We start from the raw sequence: 21,161 nt of genomic DNA, 5'->3' as shown, positions 1-21,161 counted from the left end.
AGACACACTGCTCTGCCTGGGCACAGACAAAAGGCAGCAGGGGATGAGAGGGAGGAGGAACCTCTCCATGGACAGCACCTGGACAGCACAGAGGGAAATCCAGGTTCATCCAGTGCTGCAGGCACACAGGAACCCAGCAACTGAAGGGGCATGAGATTTACCTGTTATCTGTGGGGGTTTTTATGCCCTCTCATTAAAACAGCTGGTTTATTACACCATTGGTTGCCAGGCCTTTCATGCAGAACACTTCTATAATGTATATCAGGAATAACATGAGGTGGAGTTTTTACTAGTTAGTGAAGCCTGTTTTATTTTAAATGGAAGGTACTACTTAAACACTTGGTTTTCAGTGGAGGGAAAAAATGAAACTAATAGGATTAAGAATACATCTGAAATTATTCAAATGAGCATGTATGCTGGGTTTCGATTAAATTTAGTTTTGTCTTTTAATCCTCTCCTATTTTATTAGCATACATATTGCTCTGCATTAGTCACTGATTATGGTTCCAATTACAAAATTTCCTATTTGCTGAATTGTTTCCTTATGAGCTTTACTCATTGTAGTAATTTTTGTACCTTTTCCAAAAGCCAGCACACATTGGACCATATGCAAAGCATAATATATGCCTCGTATCTGAGAAATGGAAGCTACACTCATTATTTTATGTGCCATAGGGCCATGATCATTTGCTTTAAGTGGTCATAATGAATGAGCAGTTCCATTCTGGCAGGACTCCAAAGACACAACTCCCATTTACAAGGACAAATGGAGGAAGGTTCCTATTAGGTTAGTACAAGTTCTATGGTTTGTTCCAATACAGAAGTATTCAATTCATCAAGCTCACTGACCTTTGGATGGCCTGCCATTAGCACTTATTTCCCAACTTCTCCCTCAATTATCCTTTCAAAACTGAACCATTTTCTTTCACTTTCTTTTTATCTCCCTAGATTTTCTGGAAGTTCAAAATAGAAGTTATTGACAAATGCATTTAAAAAATAATTGCTCTCATGTTTCTGACCAAGATAATTCCTCACTTTCTCTTTAAATACAATAAATCTATGTAAATGAGTACATGTTTACAGTAAGACTGCCAGATTTGGGGGTCTTTTTAATGAATGAAAGGCCTCTTTGTAAGACAGAGTTTACAAACAACCTTTTGTTGAAGCTTAGCAATGTGTATGTTCTTGTGCTCTATACTTTGCAGCCTTAAGAAAGCAAAGGAACTGACAGCAGGGGGACATTATTTATATGCCTAATTTTATTGTTCTTACTGGTATATCCCTTAAGGAAGGGAACACCAGCTTCTCATCTGAGGAAGGCTGTCAATATAACACCAACGTAGATCAACAGCTTTCTAGACAAGTGATTTGATCACACAGACAACTTCCTATAACATGGTTTATTCCTATAAAAGGTTTATTTATTCATGGTAAAGGCAGAAGTTTCTGCAGCTCTGCTGCTGCCACTAACTGTTAAATCTTTCAATTAAATGTCTTTCAATTAAAAAAAAAGAGGAACAGGGGAACACAAACCTAAGTACAACTGGGCTTTCCTTTAGCTAAGTTTGCTTTTAATACCAAATTCTCAGGGAAGGCCACTCTAACAGACATTATTTTATTTATCTGGTTCCTTACTGACACACTTTTATCCAGTTCTGGCCCAGACCAAGGCTTGTCAACTATACAGTTATAGCATATTATATAATATAGATATTTATGACCCTTACCTCATATTTTGTTCTTGTAAATTAACAGACCAATTCCATAGTGTCTGGGGAAGAACTGTCACCTGGCTGATCTATAGATGGTCATAAACAGGTTTGGGATTTCGCCCAGATTCCCAGCATTGTGTCTATAAGAGGCTCAATAAATTAAGACTAACAGTCTGCTTTAGCAGAGTATTCCTGGTCCCAAAACTGATTACTTGCCCCCGATTTTTGATGAGTCTGATTAGCTTCCAGTTCACCTCTGTCCTGGCCTTTACTCCTCATGCTGTTACAGTGGTCTTGCTGCTGCTGTCCTCCAACACTGACTGCTGCTTCTCATCCCTTTGCCCCAGTTCCTGATCTTGCACAACTGGATCTTGTTTTATTCCACTTTCCTGGTTCCACAGTGGTATGGTGCTATGGGGGTTTTTAATAGTGAAATACTATTTACATAATAAAAATTTGGTTGTTTGGGACACATTGCAACTGAAGTTCAAACAGTATTTGTAAGGCTAAACCTAAGACTTCTCTAGTCCCATGGTAAGCCATGTGGTATTGTAAGTGGATATGAAGAATTACTCCCTATTTCTATATATTACTACATGCTCAGCATTGAAAATATGTCCATGCTGTTGACTGCAGCTTTTGCAGATAATTATGAGACAGCTGACAAATATTTAGTTCAGATTCACACACAGTTTTTTATGCTGCCTGTTGGTTATCTCTTCTTCAAAGTCATCCTACTCTTACAGTACATTTGCAGCAATGAGCAAATAAGTGCTTAACTACAGTCAATAGATTTAACTGGCTGTAATACTTAACATTTTGGAAGTGATGCCACAGAAAGTGCTGATTTTCAGCTCAAGGGTGGTGACTCATGGGTGAAAGCAACAACCCAGGAACAGCTGAGGTTGTAGGTGGTCCAGAGCAGTGAGTGACTGATACCTGAAAGCCCAATTCACACTCAGATTTAAGTCAAGACTTAAGCCTTGATTTAGGCCTGCCTGGCATCCATAACTTTGACACAGAAATGCCCAAGAACCACCACATCTTCTGACCATCCACAGCAGACATGGTCAGCAGCAAGGAAAAGTGATCTCACAACCAGCACCTACAATACACCAGCCAATGTCATGTTCTGGGAGTTCAAGCATGTTGAAAAGATTCAGAAACAGCATCATCCTTTCACAGAATTGCCAAGATTTAGATGCAATAGTTGAGCTCAGACGACATATTTAATAAAAAGAGGCATTGTAAGTAATGTTAATGACTACTTTGTGATTTTCAGAAAATAGGCTCAATTGCTAATTATTATTGCATTTTTTTTATACTGCAATATAATCTTTATTTTGCTGAAGTGAAATATTTGAAATGCACAAACTTCTAATCCATAAATGCAAATTTATCCCTCTTACAGGTGCAGGTCTGCATTGACATTGTACTCTGTACTACATTGTCCCAAAGCTATCCATTAATACTGCAGTATATTCAGACAGATAGACCTCTCAGATCTTTGGTTCTAATGTAAAAATTGGACACTTTCACTTCTCCCACTGCCAAGACCCTTCCAGTCATGAGTAACTAAAGATATAAAGAATTATCAGTCTGCCTCTTAAGAAAATGATAACCTAAAAGGGTAAAAGGTACCACGATTTATGTTTCCAGTTAGAACTTTTTAATAATGTGGGGAAATGATTTGTTTTTTTTCTTGTAAGTGCATATGACGATGTCTTGAGACAATGTTTTTCCTGTAGATCAATTTGTCTCCTCCTCACATAATTCATGAAAAAGGCCTAAGCCAGCAATACATTTTTCTTATAATTAATCTAGGCTGATCTCATGAAAATAAAAAAGTAAAACATTCTAATGTCATAAGCAAGTTTTCCATTTCCAGACCCCCTCATGTTATTCAAATCCTCCTTCCCTGCAAAATCAAGAATAATTAATATTATAGAGTTCTTATATACTCTTTGAAGTAATAATATTTGCAATCACAAAATCCATTGCACTCCAGGAGAAAATAAGCTTTCAGTGAGGTGTCACTTATCACATAATTATATAATTAGAGGAAAAAAGGTTAATATATAAAATAAGAGTTTCTTGATGAAGTCTGGATTCTATTTAGTTCTTCTACACAAGAATAAAGTGACCTACAGCCATCATTTGGAGTAGCTTGATAACTCTCTTAATCTTAATGAATAAGGCACCAAATGGATTTTATATACAAATGATTTGATGCTTACTCTGAACAAGAAAAACCTCATGTCCATGGCCTTACCCTTTACCTCTGGCACTCCTTTCTCTACAAATGGCCATGGCTTTGGCAGTGATGCACAAACTTGAATATATGCAAAAAGGTGAACTTGGAAAAGCAGACTTCCCTCTTATCAGCCACTGTTCTTTCAAAGTCAGGGAAGAGAAACACCCACATTTCTTCTCTCACATTTTGACCTACATCAGACACTTCAGACATTACTCCAGCCCTTAGAAAGTCGATGTTAGAATATCCCATAACTCAAAAAAAGAGGCTATGTTTACACTGAACTGAACCACAACTCTGAGAAATATTAGCATGGGGTTTCTCAACTACTTCTTTCCTTTTAGAGGGAAGAATTAGATAAGAAGCAATGGTAAAACAACCATGAAAACTTATTACTGCTTAAACTGAAATGCAGCTCCTCCTAAATGTTTACTTTTCAAAAACCAGTGAACAGTTCACAAAATTCATATATATTTAAGCCTTTTAGAAGATAAATATTGATGAAATGTGTTAGATGTTAACTTAATATCAACAATAGAATATTCATAGACTCATAGAATGGTTTGGAAGGGATCTTAAAGACCATATGAAAGAAATATATGCATATCACTGTCCACTAGAGCAGGTTTCCCAGAGAAGTTGTGGAGTTTCCCTCACTGGAGATATTCCAGAACCATCTGGACAAAATCCTGCTCACATGCTCTGGGATGGCTCTGACCCATTCTGTGATTCTGTGAGCAGCTATTCAGTTGTTCTGGCACTTCAGAAGAGTGTTTGTATATTGCTGTTGTTTAGAAATAATTTCTCAAAGAGTAGGAGAGGCAGCATGTCAGAACATTAAATATTTTAACAGGCCTGACAGTTCAGAGCAAATGCATCATAAATGGCTTCATCACATAGACCATATAAAAAAAAAATATATATACACACTCTTAATCCCAAGTGGTTTACTGCATTTTCATTACTCATTACTGAATTGTAAAATTTTATTATTACTGTGTTTGTAGTAAGTATATTTAACTATTAAACAATTTATGGCTTGCTTTTAAAAAATGTGCATTATAACATGACTTTTATTACTGTTGAATTTAATCTATGGTCAATCTCTGAGGGAAATAATTGCAAAGAACTACTCAGTTACAATCTCAATGCAGAAAGTTCAGTGCTGTGGTATTACAGAGTGCTATAGAGTTCTCATCTGTTAGCATTTGATCTTCCCTGTATTAATTTCACTTTGTTTCAAAGATTCTGGGATGGGTTTCGTTTGTTTATTTTTGTTGTGTTGGGGATTTTTAACAAAATCACTATTTATATAAGACTATAATTTCGAGGCAATTTAAGGAAAAGGCAATTTCAGAAATATGTATTTCAGGATGCCATACAGACACTATAATTTCCAGAAAATGGTACGAAGACAGGCGAGTTACTTTTTGTCTTTCGACTTCAAATTACATATGGTAACTTTGGTCATTTTCTTGTCATTTAAGACTACAATTTAGTACAATATGGCAATTAATATTTCCAAAAATATGGGAAATTCTGACTAAGCAAAGACAAAAATGACAATTCAGAAGCAAAGCACATCACGTATTTTGGAGTGCACACTCTGGCTCAGTGATGGCCAAATGCTGCTTATACGTGCATGTTCAAGAAAATGCAAAATGAAGACAAAAGTATGAATAAATCAGTGTGTCATGGCTTTCTCTAGGCTGTCTGCTATACAGTATTAGGGAATTTCAGGAAACACTCCTATTATCTGAATTATTGCTCTACTTGCAATAACTTCTACAGTGCTAATGACAAGTTATGATATAAACACAATGCACAAATATCACAGATGTTTAAGTATAATACATACTGCAATTGGCAAGCTATCATTCTTATCCTTAGAAAGCCAAAACTTCAGCCATTGCATGACATTTTCAAGCAACTTTCATTATTCCTGGAAAACTTTGGTGTTCTGATGAGATATTCAGAACTTTTACTTCCCATACTTGTTTCCTATGGCATCGACAGAAATTCCCAGAGAATTAGAAAGTAAATATGGAGGCATCGCAATTTCCAGACCTGCAGCTTCCTTCTGGACCTGCAGGTCTTTAACACAATATTTTTGTCCATTAGATCATTCCAATATCTATACATCTAACCAGTATGTTGTTCTGATAAGTTCTCCTCCTGCCTCAAAGAACTTTCTTTACCCCACCCCTGCATAGCAGTCCATCAAGTTCATGTGTACCTGGCTGCCATCCTTCTGTTGTGAGCGTATCTGGCCTTTTTTAAAGTCCTTTGTAATATCTAGGATATCAATCCCATCTAACCTGCACCATCTTTTATTTGACTTTATTAAAAAAAGATATCAATCCAAGAGATAGAGAAATATCTATTAAGAATAGAACTCAGAAAAGTGCCTGGGTGTCTGGAGAAAGGATCAGGTCAGATAGACACATCTGCTTTTCCCTGGCCTCTTGCCTATAAAGAGTCCAAATCCCCATTAGCCCATTATAGCACATAACCTCATGAATTTCCTGGAGCAGAGATGATACTGATACTTCTTTATGAAGTGCCAAAGAAGTGTAAATAAGTGTTACTGTCTGTGTTGCAGCAGCAATACTGTGACTGTCAACACTTCAGTCTTGGCTGGCTCTCCTTGAAAAGCAGTTGGACGCTTAAGCAGAAAGCTTAAAAGGAATGGCTGTAAAAGGAGAAAAAGTCGACCAAAATGCAGCTAAAGCCTCATGGCAGGGGACTGTGAAGTATTTCATAATAGGAGTTTTGCTGTGGCAGTCCTGATGCTTTCAGACTGTGTTTATATGGGGTTTGATGGGCAGGCTGCACAGGACTGCCATGGAAAGCAGCGCTTGCTCCTGTGTGAGTCTTTAAGTAATCCCAAAGACTTCCCAAAGAGCAATTCCCAGAATGCAGCATCTTTCAACTGAACAAAGTCTTATCCTAAACAATGCTAGGAGAAGGAAAGAAAATAATTTTTTAGGTACTATAAGAGCTCCAGTGATACATCTCCCAATGGACAAGAGAAATCCTGAATTCTGGCCGGGAGTGACTGGGAAATCAAACTCCTACATTCCTCCAAAAGCTTTTTTATCATTCCATCCCATGCACCTCAAAGACTCAATCCCTCAGAAAAGAGGCCATAAGACAGCAGCTTCACTGGGACTTCTGATCAGTAACTGATCTCCTGTATTTTGTAAGCATCACACTTGATACATGAACTGGTTATTGCTAGAATTACCTGAGACATATGTATTGCACTAGGTATGATAAGTTACTTCAGGGGAAAAAATGTTCTTTCTCTGATTTATGGGCTATAACAAGGGTGAGCAACCTACTGAAATACGTTTCTAATTAACATGTTTCAAAGTACAACTTAGCCCCTTTCTGTATGTATTCTGAGGAGACCAAGACATGTCTTTTTGATTTTTAAAAGACTGCAGTGCAAAATATGTAGGTATTAAAAAATATTTCTGTTACTGAAAAATGGAGTAATAAAAACTAGTTGGTCTGCCCAAACACAGTCCTAAAAACCCCATCTGATCACCTAAAATAGGAAAAACTATATCCAAAGGGCCATGCAAACAAACCAGACGCTCTTACAGTTGAAAAACCCGAGACTTGACTATTTACTAAATTTAACTAAATATACTAATGAAAATAACAGTTTTTGCTAGTCCCTTAGAAGGGCTTAAGATCAAAGACAAACTAGTTATGTGGCCAACCCCTTTCCTATCACTCTGTGTGATAACAAAGAAAAAAGTGCTTAGAAAGAAAACTGAATACTTTACAGCATTCAGGACTGATAAAGGTGGTAGAGTAAGGGAAAAAAAATCCTGATTACAAAGTCATGAAATTTACTAAACTAGAAGTTTTTTTGACATCAGAGAGAAATAAAGATAATGCAGGAAGCATACAAAAATTCTGTTTATTAATCCAAACACAGTTGAGGTGGGATACTACTTATGCAGAGATTGTGTGGGAACAGGTATGGTATAATCCCTTCACAAGTCTCTATTTCACCAGCCTTGAGTGTTTCTATTTTCTATCCATCATTTTCTGACTGTCTGTTGGTTTGCTTCTTAACTCAAGCCTGCATAGGATAATAGGCTACAATTACATTAACCGCCTTTCATCTCAGTTTGAATTAAATTTGTTCTGCGTGCCAGCATGAAAATCTGTCCCCAGTCATTTTGCTTAAGTCAAAGAATAATAAACTCCCTCAGTCCAGTAATTTAGCCAATGGTTTCATATTATGAAATATTTTTTAACTGATAGTATCAAAATTACAATTTAAGAGGAAGGATTCAGTTACAATATTTGTCAGTTATGTGTACATATTCTGCATTATAGAGAGTGATTTTGAAAATATTTAAAATACAGTCCTATCCTTGGTTGTTTTCACATTCCTAACATCTTTTTTCTCACTTGTTTTCTGACTGGGTTTCTAAATCATGCAGAAGTTATGCTATAATCTGTAACATTAACCCTAACTTAGAAATGCAAAATATTTTAATATCAATTAAAAACAAATTCTGGTGTCTGAAATGCTCCATCTTGACAGAAAAACAAAGTACTTGTTACATTTTCCATAAATAAGAGAAAGAAATCAACTGAGAGCACAGTGGAGAGATGCACTCTGAGATGAATCCTCTTTTGGGACTATCAGAATGGGGAAAAAATCCAACTAATTTATTCTGTGATCATTCTAAGTTTCCTTCTGGATTTTTGTTTTTAAAGAAAATATAACTGGAATGACCCACTGATTTCAAGTTTCTACTCCAGGAGTGATTATAGAAGTGTCTTGAGCACCACACCAATTTCGAAATGGCATAATGTTTTATCAGCAATTTTGAATTAAAATTGATTCATAGTATTCACATTATTCATAATAATGAGCACACATTCAAAAGGCAAAATATTAAATTGACAAACACCTCCTATGAAACAGACAAGAACTATAGTGAAATGTTCTATCTTCAAAATAACATGTGCACCATATCACCTACTGCTATACAGAAGAAAATTTTGATAGCCAGGTTTGGATTCCAGAACTAGGAAGTAGAGTTTTCTGTATGGAGTATTCACAAATTTTAGCTATGACTGCTAAATTTGCAGAAAACAATGTTCATTCAAAATGTTACCTGGTAGTTTTTATTACAGTGTGTTAATAAAATGTATGACAATTTACTGTATTATGAGCATGCAGAATATCAAATATGATACACGAATCAGAAACACAGAAAGCTTGATATATCTGGAATAAAAGTCAATATATCCACTATGAAGGAAAAAGATGTATTAGAATAATCTTTGGGTTGTATTATTGAATGTTTCTTTTCCATTTCTAGGCCTGTATACAACTGGAATAATTCAAGTATAACTTCTACCATGTTTACAAGAAAGCTTTCATCCTTTCCCTATGAAAGAAGTACTGTTTGCTGAATACTCATTCTAGTTTAAGGTCAGTACACCTGTTACAGAAAATTTCATTTGATATAAACATAATAAAAACAAGACACCAGAGATTCTAAGGTTGAAGAAATTGTCAAAGGCTGAGGACACATACAGAGTATGCATGGGTTCAAATATTTCAATTCAAAGAATCAACCTCCTCTGACATAACTAAGTCAAAAAACAGCCTGCAATGATATCGGAACTTTAACCACATAAAAATATTCCAAGAACATTGAGTAGACAATGAAAAACAGGCCAATGTAACTCTAAAAAACTGAACACAGAGAAATTTCTAATGAAAGCTTCTGAAAGGCAAACGTCAAACTGCTTATTAAATCACATATTTTCCAAAAATGTAAGAGCAAAAGCAATAAAGTAATGGTACAGGAAATGTTTCATGAAAGTCAATGACAAAAAGACAAGATAATTAAGAAATCAAAAACATCCAGAAGGTTTTTTTTTCTTTTTCTCCCCTAAAAACAGGGTGGAAAATGCATTTTATTTTATACACATCAGGGTGGTATAAATGAAACAGAAAATAAAAGGGAAACAAAAAAACCCTACAGTACAATTCAACAAAAAATTCATTTTCTTACAAAAAAAATACCTTTCACAAATAATGGATTTACATTATTCCCATTTATGAATCTCAGAGTTGTTTAACTTACACGTGGTTGGCACTGAACAGCAGTGGAGCTGTTCATCTGTTTAGATGTGCTACTACTTTTTCTTTTATTCATAAATATAGAGAAGGCAATCCTTCTGTTCAACATGAAGGATTGATTTCTACATTTTTCATTTCTTACAATCACCATTTGTCACCTTCATCTTTACCTTTCCTCACAAAAAAAAAAATCCCTTTCTTTACACCGAGCACAGAAAACATGTAAAAACATCATAAAGAGAAGGAAAATGAATGAATGAAGAGAAGCAAAATATTAGGAGTGAAAAAACCTTTGTTTTGTGAAACTCTTGCTGCTCTCCCATACATGACATTTCACAATTAGCCTCCCAAGAGCAGGGGAAACAAAAGTAAACTGTATGGTCCCAATTCTCACCAAACCAAGAGAATAACTCCTCTTAAACCTAAGGAACAAGGTGTTATCATGTATTAAAATATTTATCTGAATCAGGGCCCAAATCTGTGATTAAATCAAGACTCTACGTAAGAGAGGATAAAATGACCTAAAGGAGAACAAGATTAGATTTTGTAGCAGCTGTTAGAAAGTAATTGCTGCCCTTATCTCCTTACAGATCTTGTAAGAACTCATTTCCAGGACAATTTTTTTTAAGTCTTCTTTATGAAATCTGATTTATTAAATCTGTTTCAGCCTATCTGACTGTTCCTTTACCCTTTAATTCTTATCACTTCTCTGTGTGCAGCCAAAAATCTTTACTTCCAGGACAATGAGCCCTTTTTGACACATTCCATATGCTGGTTTGCCAATATTCCTGCTCTCACTTTGGCCTCCTACTGTATTCCAGAATTCCTAAATTTATCTTTGTTTCGTGCAAGGCTGAAAAAAAATGTTGCAGCAGATCAAATTGTCAAATGTGATTATAAGTTTGCTTTGATTCTAAATCAGACTCCTGACACTATTTAAAACAGCTTTCCTAGCTAAGTTTTTACTCTGCCCTCTTGTACTTTTTTCTTTCTTTAAATTGCTCACAAATTCCTTTTTTGTAATATAAAAATAATAGATAGAGATGGAGAACTAAATCTTTAAGTCAATCCTCCTGAAGTGATAATCTAAGCCACTCAGGCTCCACTGCTGAAGTTCAGCATATCATCAGGTTCTTGAATTGATTTATGGCCTTGTAATCAAACTCCCCAGCCCCATTATCTAGTCAGCTGATAAATGCCACTTATTTTTCAATACCGCCACAAGAAAAAGAATAGAAAGCTCAAGGTATGGAAAGGTTGTGCAGCTTAATTTATATTTTATACTTTCTAGTGGTGATTATTCAGTACAGAAGAAGAAAAGAATAAGGAAGCATTTTTAATATTAAGACATTATTATCTTTCAGCTGGTGAGTACAGATAGAATTGGTCCTATGTTATTTCTTCTTGTCTTATCAGTTATCATTTCCTGAAAATATCTTCCATGTGATGGAGAATTTACTTTTTGTACCAAACGTTGTGAGTTTACCTCATAAGAGGTAAAATACTACACATACTTTTCAGTAATGTTTACTGTAACTTACTGTCTTTTAAAGTTTTCATTATTTCATGTCACTCACATGATAATGCAGACTAAGACTGAAAGCAAAGAAAAAAGGATGTTTATGTAGGCACATGTGCTTATATATGTTCTGCCTGCAGAACTCATTATCCCAGGTTGTCCATCTCCTGATTTTTAAACTGGAGTGAAAAAAATGTTCCTCTTAAATATACAAAGCTGGAGCAAGGAAGAATATCATTACAGGGAATCACAACAGATTCAGTGACCAAATAAAGGACAGGACTTCAACCACATTTCTGAAGCAGCCTCCTATTTTTCCTTATGTTAATTGTTAAAGTACAACTCAGATATCTACAGTTTTCTAAGCAACCCTGTGTTGTGTGCAGTCCCCTTATGTACCCAACCATTCCAAGGCTGGAATTAGTTTCATTACCCATCATTAATGCAGGAGTGGCACAGAAAGCTTCTCTAGCACCTCCTGTACTTGGGACGTGGGGAAGGATGAGAACATGGGCTCTCCTACAACAAGCACACAGATAAGGGTGGGATGGAAAGAAGATTCAATATGTAAGAAAACCTGCTTGACTGTCAGATGTCTGCACATGCAGCTGCAGCAGAATGCAAGTTTGTTGGCAGGCTCCTCAGGATGAGGACTCCTTAAGCACAATTTATCACTGTGTAATTGATGTGCATAGTCTATGTAATTATCAGAAGCTCCATGGAAAAAGAAATGAGGACTAATGCATTTCTCACTCCCATGTCTTAATACCAAAACACATTTCTTAGTTCTGTCTGTGCATAGCTTTAATCTTTTGTGTGCATTCTTCTAATACTCTTGGCAACTACTGAAGCAATTTAAAACTAATAACTGGCAACAATGTGAAACAAAATGCCTTAACTTTGAAACCAGAAACATAACTATTCCAGCTAAATTTTCATCTATATGTAAAGGTATGCAATTGACTGAAAGAGGAAACAGAAAATGAAAATGGCAGTAGGAAGATGCATATTTCATCTATTAGAGACCATAAGAGGAAAAGAAAAGCAATCTTTCCATCACCAGGAGATTTCTATCAAATGGTGTCTTTAGTACCCACCTGACCTAGCCTTTTCTTATTGCCCTATAAAAAACTATTTTCTTCCCTTTTCCAGTAAATAAAATATATGAATATCACAAGCTGAAGTTGATGGATATATATATATATATATATATATCAGCGGGTTTTCATCACAATGTAGCTTCATTTCCTTTAGTTATTTGTAAGGGTTTGAAAATAGATTTTAAAGTATAAACAGGGCGTGGTATTTTGAGCAAGTTGAGCACTGAGCAATCCACATCAAGCAAGATAAAGAGACACTGTTCCAATTTCAAACTCAGCTTTGTGTTGATAGCTCAGAGAGAGCTCTGAGCTCTAACACTGGTATTTTCTTTTCCCATTGCTACCTCTACACTTGCACTTCCTTAATGACAAATTGATTAAACCAGATGTCTATTTCAACTTTAACAACTCTTGTACCAATTACTAATTACCATACTAATGGCCTATCAGATGTAAATTATAAGCCCAGACCTATGCTGCACAATGGGTATTATTTCATCTGAGAGTTAAGAACTGAGAATAATGAAAGAACTTTCAGCAGCTTTGAAAAACCACAAGAATTGTAGGTCTGCTGAGAAGAGTCTGAGAGTCAAAAATCCTGGTTTTTTTTAAATTCACAAATTAAAAAGAATCATATATTTAGATTACTACATACATTGAACTTGTGCATTGATAATAAGAAAAACATGGATATTTTGGATGGATCTACTTAGAAAAGTGCTTTCCATGCAAATAAAAACTATGTCCTCCACAATGTATTGACTTGGATAGAACAAGCCCTGACAGAAGAGTCCCTTCAGCTTTTGCTCAGTCCTCAATAAAATCATTTCATCAATTGGCTGCAATAAGCAGAAACAGCAACACAACCATTTTACAGCCACTCAGCACTCACTGCTGTATTGCAAACCTGGTTTTCAACAAAACAACACTACAGTGGTCAACATTTTCAGTTAAGTGTCAATAAAATCAGTATCACCTTCAAATCATTCAACCTGATTTTTTTTTATACCAAACTTAATACAGATTCTATTGAAAAACTGTTTTCAATGTAAATTCTCCTTGAATACTTTCTCTGCCCAGCTAAAAAAAGGAAAGCCTTGAGTGCAAGAGAACTGTGTTATATCAGTTCAACTGAGGAAAGAAATACAGTGTTGGTTAAATTCCAACTCACCTCCCATTCCATATATATTTTCATTCATATATATTGAATTTTCCACACAGTGAAATAGTAAGGGAAATAGTTATTTTGACAGGCAATATCCTAATGCTTTCTTTTATTTGTATAGTGCCCTGATAATTCAAGAGAAAACTATTCTGAAGCAATTCCTATATATACTTCCCACTGGATTAAATACAAAGTTATTTTTTAGCTTTCCAAAAAATCCATTTTAATAAGGTTCAGACTATATTCAATCAAGTATCTCAGAAAATGATGGATATTAATAATATTCAAACATATGAAGTATAGATCAGGTCAAAGATTCACTCATTTCTATGTAAAAGGATTTTTCCTTAAATTAAAACAGAAAAAAAATATTTTCAGTCATTTAAAAGACATAAGTGTTAATAAGTGCTATTCATCATTTACTAAGAACTGATGCCTCACTAATTTGTGTCATTTCAGGAAGACACAGCTTTATTTTAAAAAAAAAAATTAAAAAAAAATTAAAAAAATTTAAAAAAAAGCAAACTAAACAAAAATGGAAAAGGTGAGTTTTGGGGTGAGTTTAATAAGCTCACCACAGAATCTTCCCTGTCCCAAATCTCAAAAAGATCAGAATTTACATGAACATGCAAAATATATTATTTTCAGAAACAGATGGGGTTCCTTTGAAATCATCTCAATTTTACAGATCACTTTCAAGTGAGAAGAAACCACATTATCTGCCTCAAAACTCAATATATCTGTGGCCCATAACAATTTTTACTTGTTTTTCTCACAAGGTGGAGTTTCCATTACTGAGTATTTAAAGTCTGGCAGCACATAATGAAATATCAGTTTTGCGTATTGAAATCAATGTCTGTAACTAAATCATAATTCTCATTACAAAATAAATCCATTCTCTCTAAACTTCAGGCAGCCAAACCTCATTTGTTCTGATAATCAGTTAAGGAAAATGAACCAATTCTCCTTTCTCTCTAATAAAATACTGTAGAAAAATCTTACTAGATACTCAATATGGTACCATGAATAATTCAGAGAAAGAATTTAATGAAGTTTTTTTACTAGAATATATTTAAGTGCTCCTACCAGAGAAGGTTAAGTATGTATTTTATCCTTGATGGAAACCACAGGAGAAAGGGGAAGCTGTACAAACAATTGATGAAACAATCAATACATCTCCAGATGTAGCAATGCAATAGTCTATCAGTATAGATTGATTAATTTACCCTAATCGAAAACTAAAAGAACCTACTTGCTTAGGAAACAACTGAAAACTGATGGCTTTACAAAGCAAAATTTTATTTATTTAAAATAAAAGGGACTGATGAAGGGCACAGGAATACTGCTGTAAGTCCTTTTCAGTTATTTCCCTTCTTTCCAGAGAACTGACAATCTGCCTCTGTCTATGATGCTGCAATGATCAGCTTTCCTCCTCAGCTCTTGTCTAGCACAAAGCACTAATAATGATATATAACATTTTGATAAGACATTTTTAAAGATTATCTCCTATAGTAGCCAAGATCTCCTAAGAAACACTAAAAAATTAAAACACCTGTGAGACCACTGATTTCTCAAGTGTTTACATATACTAAAACTGACCAGTGTTTGTGTGTCATGAAGGCAAAATATGTCAAATTATTTGTTCTAGATATCAAGTCCATAAAACTGTACTTGCAACATTTGTTTTCTGGAAGATGATCACTTTGAAAAGGTTTTGTCCTCCATAAAGTTTTGTAGGACTGTTTACTCTCAATGTATTTTTTTTTAATCTCCTTAAATATTTGCCTTCCACAAAGGAAATACCACTTTCCTCCCTCTTGCTCTGCAGTTAACTATCCAAAGCTGACTGCAGTAGTAGTAGCCAGCAATAATAATAGTGATGTAGAGGGTTGTTACTGTAACACAGCATACATTGAATTTAATCAGTTACAACAGAGCAGTATATAGTAGAATTTTTTAAAAAAACTCCCTGAAATATCTGGTTTTGTCAGTCACAACTCAGCTGACGGATTTTTTCTGATGACAGCAGGATGAGCAGCCAGAAAAGCCATCAGTTATTTTCTTTTCCTTCTCTAAAGTAAACAACTTATCTTTAAGCAAAGAAGTAAGAAGGGTCAACAAAGTCCATACTGTACTGGAAATCTGTGTTATTTCTCCCCTGTGGCTGCAGAGTAATGCACAGATCCTATCTATACGTGGCAATTTCTGCTTTGTGAGATTAATTACAGCTCCCATGAACAATGACAGCTCATAATCCAACCCCAGCAACACAAAAGAACAAAATAATTCTATTAATGATTAACAAAGGTAGTGACCATGATAATCAAGCTGTATGTATTTATGTTTTGTGGAGACCCTAGCATTATATCTAGCAGAAAGATTATAGTGTTGGGGTATTTGGTTCCTGCAGGTGAGGGAAGAGACACATGCTGAAAAGAAGTTTGTCTCCACTGTCAGCAGCCTCCTGAAAGTGTTTTCAGGAATCTAAACACTCTACTGGCTGTCTTACAAGAAATTCTGCAGTCTCCTTTTGCATTTTCTCAAAGCAGCAGTGCCAGGAGATGGTGTAACTGCAAACACCTCTCCCACTGGGCTGGTACTTTAAAGGAAGAGTTGTTTATACTGAGTTCTGGCTTATGTGACTTAGGTTAGTCAGCATTCCTAACTTGGAACTGAGTTCCAGTCCTGGCCACAGAGAAGAATTCCCAGGTGCCTCCATTGCACAGCCTGGCAGATGCAATGCACTGAGCCCCATCATTTTCAACAGTTTAAACTGGGGTTAAAAAAGACAACCTCAAATTGTGTTTGCAACCTATTCTGACCCTGTCTGAGACTAAGACAAAGCATTGGCAATATGTAAAGCCAGCCCAATCCACGAAGCCCTTTGACCTCCTTCTTTCTAAAAACAAGCACAAACTAAAACTACAACTTTGCTGGGTAAGAAAAAAAAGAGACTCAATAACTAACAAATTGTATGGCTGTCATAACCTTCCTTTCTCTCTTCTTCCCAGCAACTCTTCCATGGAGAACAGTCTATGCTTGTTTCTCTTTTTCCTCTATGAGTAAACATCAGCATCACTCCCACTCCTAATTCATCTCAGTCTGAACTCAGTACCTAACTAACTGAAGGCAAAATAAGTGTCATCATTTTATATTTAGCTTTAAATCTTTATGAGTCTATTTCAGACATAAAGAAAATGCAAACTTGTCTATTCTTCTCAGCTGTGCTATTCTAATAAAAATAGCACGTAGAGACATTACCTCAACTGTACATCCCTAGACAATTGACACTTTGCACCAAAAATTATTAGCATTTTATATAAAGAGGTTTGCCTTACAACAAATGCATCCTGAGCACTGGAATTCAAAACAGGTCACACTGGCATGAGATCTGTGAAAGGCTTGGGCAGCTTGCCCTGTTCCACTGCTTCACTGATATAACCTGCACTGAGCAAAACAGATTATTCAAATGCCAGTTACTGAATGACATGGCCATGGCACTGAAGGAACAATTTTCAAGAATAAGAGCTTCACTTCTTTTGAAAGAGAATCCAGCACCATATATTTTTCAAATAGGAAACCATAAAGATATTAATTCAATCCCTATCCAGCATGCATACAAATGTAAACCAAGTGGGCACAAGAGCCAAGGGCATTGCTTGCATTCTTCTTTAGCCAGGAGTGTTTGAACAAGTGTAAAATATACCTGGTTTGCTCTGTGCTTAGGATTTTTGGAGGTCATCTGAAGAGGAATGACTATAAAAAAATCTTAGAAAAAACTGAAGCCCAGTGGTGAAAGGATTATTCTCTGTTGAACTTGCCAAATCAAGACATTTTTATATATGTGTATACAGTCAGTTATGAAAGACCCTAAATTAGAAGCCAATGCAAAATTACTTTATTCTCATGAAAGAGAAACTCTCGTGCCCAAACTGCTCCCCATTTTCTAGACAATTAGTACTAAACTCAGGAAGATAAAAGGAATATTTCATAGGGACAGAAGCCAATGAAGTCCCAAGGTATGAAGCTCTCTGCAAGGAGCTTTGCAGCTTCTCCCTTGGCCACTACTTCATTGTCACTTCTGCTCTGACAGCACTGTCTTCTAGGAATGATACCTGACATTCCAACTCTAGGTCTTCATTTCTGCAAAACTGGACCACTTCCTGGATGAAATGTAATGTTTGGAAGTAACAATGCTTACCAAAAGTGTAGTTTCACTTATGAGAGCCTACAACTCTGAAAGATCCCAGAGAGCCTTATGAACTTTACATATAATATACTGAATATGCCAAAGCAGACAAAGGGAGCCTATTGTAGAAAAAAAAAAAAAAAAAAAAAAAAAAAAGCCCAACAGAAAGACCAAGAGTGACATTTTCCTTTTCTTCAAATTTTAGATCTAAAATGTGTCAAGTGCCTTCTGAAGGTTTGAGCCATTAGAGTGCATTACATTTGGGTCATGTTCTGAAGCTTTGATATTAGATATATTGCTTAAATGAAAGCTGCAATTTAAGAAAAGTGATTGATGCTAGAAACATGGATTAAAAGAAAAAATAGCTGAAATACTTGAAAGATCTGACAATAATTACTACATGTAGAGCAGAAAATGAGTACATTTAAAACATAAATGTACTCATAAATGTTGAAGTAGGAGTTTTATTTTATTGTTCTCCTTAGAAACCTAATGATCCAGCTCTTTGAGAACCAGCTGAGGGCATGAACCTGTCCTTACAGAGGCAAGCTAAAATTTTCAGGCAGTTAAATAAGAAGAGAGGCAGCTGCTAAACCCACCAACATTGTTACACTCACCAACAGCTACATGACACATTTTGCTGTAATTCTCCTCCAAATATCATAAGTAATGGAGTAACATGCATTAGCATGTCACAGTTTTCTCTTAAACTGAAAACTCAAGGACTGGACTCAGCATGAACACCTCCTATCAAGTAAAATCAAAGATGTAAAACTAATGGTGAAATACGATCTAATTATAGGAATAGGGGGAAAAGTGTTGAAATCAAGAAAAAAAAATGCTATTCCTGTAGTACTCTACTTTTTAACTTTACTTTAAAAATCACCAACCACCATGGTAACCAGTATGAAATGGATTATACCCTCAATTAGGAATAGACAGTTTCTCAATAGAACAAGAGGGTTTTTGTTAAATTTCCAGCAACAAGAATTTCTTTTTGTCTATTTGGTTTTGGGATTTGTGTGTGTGTCTCTGATAAAGGAAGCTCAAATCAAGTGAATTTATTATATGATAGCTGCCAATTCTTCCCCTACTGGAAAGCAGCAAGATAAGCTCTGTGTGGAAATAATTGGGAAAAGATTTCTCTGCTATCTGCAAATAAAGCTGCAGTGATATCAATAGAATGGTGAATTTGACTCATAACCCAGTATACTTTTACCTGCCTTTCCATCTGGTAAAAGGAATTGTACCATTTTGTGGAGGGAAATTATACAGAAGACTATGGCTGGATATTTTAAAATCTTATTCTTATGTACAGCAGACTATCAGTAAGTGCCTATTTTTTATGCACAGATCCTTACATTATTAAATAGCTATTTAAAGCTTACATATAGGAAGGATTTTTCCCAAATAAATATAGTATATTTTTATAAATAAAATTGCATTTCTTCCACTTTTACAGAAGAGATATGTCTAAGAAATTAATGGTGTGGGCATTCATTAGAACTAAAGCGAGCAAAACATTTTATAATCTTGAATGTATCCTTCTTACAACTGTCTAAAATATACAATGAAATGTGAGATTTGAAATAATACTTGTCCTCCAATATTTTCCTCCCAACTAGTAGTTCTTCATTACAGAGGTTCTGAAGCCAAATTTTAGCCCAGTTCTTACATGGTGATGACAAAAGCTACAGACACATCACCAAGTCAAGGCTTTCACTTGCAAGAGATGCACTGAACCTTCTCAAAGAATTATTTAATTACTCACTCAATCCCATCATTTTCATATTTTTCTTCCTTGCACACAGCAAAACTTCTCTAATTTTAAATCAAAATTTAAACTTTGAAACATTTCCTTAGCATGTTCTGCACATTCCCACAAGCATATCCCTTGAAAAGTTCCCTGTGTATAATCCTGCATATGGATACACCAAAACATAAGGAATTTTGAAAACCTCTGTTGACAGAATTCTATGAGAAAATAAAATCAGTAGCTAGAAAATCAAATGTTAGATAAAATTAAATTTTAAAACCTGCCTTGAAGCAATAGTTTTCCCCTAAAAATATGGTTTAAGTCACCATGATTTTCCTGTTATTACCAATGGCATATTTCATTTTCAAAAAATTAGAGGGAAAAACAAGAATCCAACTATTTTTATTTGTATCTGTTTTTAACGTTTACAGTCTACTTACTTAGAATAATCAAATCATTCCAATAATTTCCTCATGATTAGGAGATAACTAAAGATTTTTACCAACTGAAACTACCAACTTAACAGAAACAAAAACATTAACAAAGAAAAAAGAGCAATGAACCAGATACAGGACAAAGCACAACAACAACCACAGAGCTACATGGAAGACAGGCTGGGGTGAAGCCTGTAAAGAGTTCCTTATGTGGAAAGGAGTCAGTAAAGAATTGGCATTTTCAGCACAGAAACTGTTTTCTATGGTTCAAGTGTTACAAAGGACAGAGGAGAAATTGTTGGTTTTTTTAATTCCTGTTCTTTGTATAGTTAGAATGGCACCAAAGCTGGTAGCTGGTAACCAGATCACTCATTAACACCCAGAACTGATTAATTGTATGGGGACAGAAAGAGGGAAAAGAGACTTCTCAATGAAGACTTAATTCAGGGCTTAAAGATATTATCATTCCAGCTTTTGTCATGATAAAATTTCATCACTTAGTCCTAATCTTGATTTCCCATCTCATCCTGAGAGTCTTCAATTAGCTGGACATGAAGTCCCAGAGGCAGCAGGGGAACAGAAGAGCTGCCAGCACAGCTCTTTCTCACGGATATACACAGACCCTCTGCAGCAGAAATTTTTGTTTCTTTACAACTTATCTAGCAAAGTGCTAAGGATAGGATCCAAGCCAGTTCACTGAGTGCATCAAAGACAAATTCACAAATCCATGAAAGTAAGTGGATGTCCTGTGGCAGGCAGAGCAGAAGCACCTGGCACCGCTCCCTGCCGGGGAGGAGTCAGCTGGATTCACGTGCCTTTCTCCAGTTCCAAACAACACTGCTAAGGTAAGTTTGTTGCCAGATACTATTAAAATAATTATAAATGCAACACTAATAAGGTTCCTA

At 35.5% G+C, this 21,161-nt stretch overlaps 1 protein-coding gene across 3 annotated transcripts in view; it reads right to left on the bottom strand.

Annotated features, from left to right (window-relative positions):
- ATRNL1 (attractin like 1) overlaps window positions 1–21,161 on the bottom strand; it is a 425,814-nt gene that overhangs the window by 276,358 nt on the left and 128,295 nt on the right. The gene's annotated exons all lie outside the window — the stretch shown is intronic.

The sequence above is a fragment of the Oenanthe melanoleuca genome, chromosome 6, assembly GCF_029582105.1.
Source record: "Oenanthe melanoleuca isolate GR-GAL-2019-014 chromosome 6, OMel1.0, whole genome shotgun sequence".
Classification (NCBI taxonomy): domain Eukaryota; kingdom Metazoa; phylum Chordata; class Aves; order Passeriformes; family Muscicapidae; genus Oenanthe; species Oenanthe melanoleuca.
The sequence above is the reverse complement of the archived record's forward strand: the minus strand, read 5'-3'. Positions and strand labels throughout refer to the sequence as shown.